Raw genomic sequence first — 3,832 nt, forward strand, 5'->3', positions numbered from 1 at the left:
TATAATCTTGCAAGTTCTTAACATATTATCAACAATTGGGCAACAAATATAAACCTAATTATAGTTTTCAACATATCTAGGAGGAGGCCGTAGAAGATACTTTGGGGGAGCAAAGCCCCCCTGCCCTCTCTCTAGCTACGGGCCTGATGTTCAGACATTCGAAGTATAGTATAATATACCTGCATTTGTGCCCTAACTGTAACCTGCAGAATTTTTTCAGTATTTTTCCTCATATCAGTGACTTTTTTTAAGTGTAGAATTTATATTGAACTTCAAAAATAAAACAAAAATGTCTCAGGACTCAGGAGGAATGCAGAAGGATATATTTGATGTTCTCCATGTTATAAAGAAATATTATCCATGAATATGTAATTAATTTTTTTTCGGGTACAACACTATGTAAAAATGTTGGCTCTCGTTACGTATACCTCCCACTCTTGTAGCACAATAAAGTATTGTTTTCATTGTTCATGGTAGGATCCTATTTAATGTATCTACTCTACTCGAAACTCAATTCAAACATCATTGTTATCAATTAGGTTGAAAAGATTAAACTAAACCGATAACTGCACGTGTGAAAGATTAAGATTTATGTGTTTAATTCTTTTCAGTCTACGAATTACAGTTCTATCTCGTTCTACGTACTCGTATCTTGTCACTGCTGAATTTTGTGTCTACTTCAGATTTCAATCTAAGGCAGTGCAAGTTATAGGACAAAGAAGTGATGCAAATATCCATGGAACTGTTCAAAGTAGCGATGACTGTTCAGGTTTCCTAATTTAAGCTTCAGTAATTGATGTGGTCATTCAATAGTAATTCCAATATACATCTTGATTACACAACTTTTAACACTGTATCACTTCGGAATATGTATGATAAGACTTTCTTGTGTTAAATTCTAACGTACCTTGTTTACATGTTTCGACCTATTATGGGTCAACCTCAGAAATGGTCGTTGTTGGTCTTGGCGCTTCTTGTTTTGTTTCCTGTGACGGTGTGTTCGTGTGGTGTAAAGTGGAGTCAAAGAGTGTGTGTGTTCTGTGTTGAGAATTTCATTGGGGTGTGTTTTTGTGTGTTTCTATATTTCACATTATCACAGGAAACAAAACAAGAGGCGCCAAGACCAACGACCAGTTCTGAGGATGACCCATAATAGGTCGAAACATGTAAACAAGGTACGTCAGAATTTAACACAAGAAAGTCTTATCATACATATTCCGAAGTAATTCCAAGTCCTAACAACAACAAACTACGGAAGCAAATATTTGTTGCATTACTGGAATCGTAGTGCCTTTAAGATGGTTAATGTCATTCAGAGCCGAGAGCAAGGCAAAACTATTCAGATATACAGAGAGGAAGTGAAATAGCTCATTTGTACTTACTTACTTACAAATGGCTTTTAAGGAACCCGAAGGTTCATTGCCGCCCTCACATAAGCCCGCCATCGGTCCCTATCCTGTGCAAGATTAATCCACTCTCTGTCATCATATTCCACCTCCCTCAAATCCATTTTAATATTATCCTCCCATCTACGTCTCGGCCTCCCTAAAGGTCTTTTTCCCTCCGGTCTCCCAACTAACACTCTATATGCATTTCTGGATTCGTCCATACGTGCTACATGCCCTGCCCATCTCAAACGTCTGGATTTTAAGTTCCTAATTATGTTAGGTGAAGAATACAATGCGTGCAGTTCTGTGTTGTGTAACTTTCTCCATTCTCCTGTAACTTCATCCCGCTTAGCCCCAAATATTTTCCTAAGCACCTTATTCTCAAACACCCTTAACCTATGTTCCTCTCTCAGAGTGAGAGTCCAAGTTTCACAACCATACAGAAGAACCGGTAATATAACTGTTTTATAAATTCTAACTTTCAGATTTTTGGACAGCAGACTGGATGATAAGAGCTACTCAACCGAATAATAACACGCATTTCCCATATTTATTCTGCGTTTAATTTCCTCTCGAGTGTCATTTATATTTGTTACTGTTGCTCCAAGATATTTGAATTTTTCCACCTCTTCGAAGGATAAATCTCCAATTTTTATATTTCCATTTCGTACAATATTCTGGTCACGAGACATAATCATATACTTTGTCTTTTCGGGATTTACTTCCAAACCGATCGCTTTACTTGCTTCAAGTAAAATTTCCGTGTTTTCCCTAATCGTTTGTGTATTTTCTCCTAACATATTCACGTCATCTGCATAGACAAGAAGCTGATGTAACGCGTTCAATTCCAAACCCTGCCTGTTATCCTGAACTTTTCTAATGGCATATTCTAGAGCGAAGTTAAAAAGTAAAGGTGATAGTGCATCTCCCTGCTTTAGCCCGCAGTGAATTGGAAAAGCATCAGATAGAAACTGACCTATACGGACTCTGCTGTATGTTTCACTGAGACACATTTTAATTAATCGAATACCAAATTCAGTAAGAATGTCATATAATACTTCCCTCTTAACCGAGTCATATGGCTTTTTGAAATCTATGAATAACTGATGTTAGCTCATTTGTATATAGGCCTAACAAAAAAGTGTAATATCATAAGGTGGAAAGTTCATAGTTTTCTCAGAAAAAAAAAAATGTCCCCCCCCCACTCCAATGTTTAACACTCTCTTATTCAGTAAATATTGCTAGTAGAATCGTAATTTTTGTTCCAGTTGATAGAAAATTTAATAACTAATCATTTATCGTCCACACCTGTGAAGTAACGGTTAGCGCTTCTGACCGCGAAACCAGTGGCCCGGGTTCGATTCTCGGTAGGGGCAAGTTACCTGGCTGAAGTTTTTTCCGGGGTTTTCCCTCAACCTCAATATGAGGAAATTCTGGGTAACTTTCGGTGCTGGACCCCGGACTCATTTCACCGGCATTATCACCTTCACCTCATTCAGATGCTAAATAACCTAAGATGTTGATAAAGCATCGTAAAATAACCTACTAATCATTTATCCCTCTGTCGTATTTCAATAGTGTGGACGGTTTTCGTGTAAATTTAATTTAAAAACCACTCATTTCAAGCCACTGAACGATGCGAGCAGATTGCAAAGTCGTAGAGAGAGAGGTTGGTTCGCGTACAGAGACAGAGCTCAGTTCGTTGACCTCTTAATCTGTACTACGAGAAAAAAGACTACCGTGTTAGCGGCGATGTTGCTGGACTGCTGAAACTTCCAACTTAATTTTCTAATTAACCGTGCATTTAATCAAGAGACGTAATAGACATTTTCTCTTCCTTTAAGTGTGCCCTATCATCCCTTTCAATCCGTAGAATTACTTCACTTCCATCCTATAGGGCGAGTTTGTGATAGCTTTTCAGCAAATGAACGAGTGTTCAATTGTTACGGAATTCGCACAATTTCTGGTGACTAGGGTGTTACGAGATAGACACACGGAGAAAAACTCTCTCTTTTCCCGCCATTCTCATTCATTACTCCATTTCCTCCACAATATTAAATTTCAATCTTTTAAAAAATAACTGTAGTTTAAAAGAAACGTAAAAAAAGTATTCGCAATTTACTTGAAAACAAATCTAATCTTTACATAAAATTCACATGACCCCGACGTGATTTGAACACGCAACCTTCTGATCTGGAGTCAGACGCGCTACCGTTGCGCCACGGAGTCGGCTGAAATTTGGCTACTCATTCATTACATATAAAACACTTAAGACTCAAGGCCGAAGTTTTAAAACAGAATGTAGGAGTGAATTTTTAACAACGTTACAATTTCGTAACATTGAGGCATGCCACCAGGGTTGCCACATTCTCCCAGGACATGATAATACTGTGTACTTCAACGTGACTACACGTTACATTTGAAATACAACTGATTTTGTTTCA

At 37.8% G+C, this 3,832-nt stretch overlaps 1 non-coding gene across 1 annotated transcript; it reads right to left on the minus strand.

Moving 5' to 3' along the window:
- Positions 1-3,545: 3,545 nt before the first annotated feature.
- Positions 3,546-3,617, minus strand: TRNAW-CCA (transfer RNA tryptophan (anticodon CCA)). The gene has a single exon. It is a non-coding gene; the product is annotated as a tRNA-Trp (tRNA).
- Positions 3,618-3,832: the final 215 nt, after the last annotated feature.

The sequence above is a fragment of the Periplaneta americana genome, chromosome 7, assembly GCF_040183065.1.
Source record: "Periplaneta americana isolate PAMFEO1 chromosome 7, P.americana_PAMFEO1_priV1, whole genome shotgun sequence".
Taxonomy (NCBI): Eukaryota; Metazoa; Arthropoda; class Insecta; order Blattodea; family Blattidae; genus Periplaneta; species Periplaneta americana.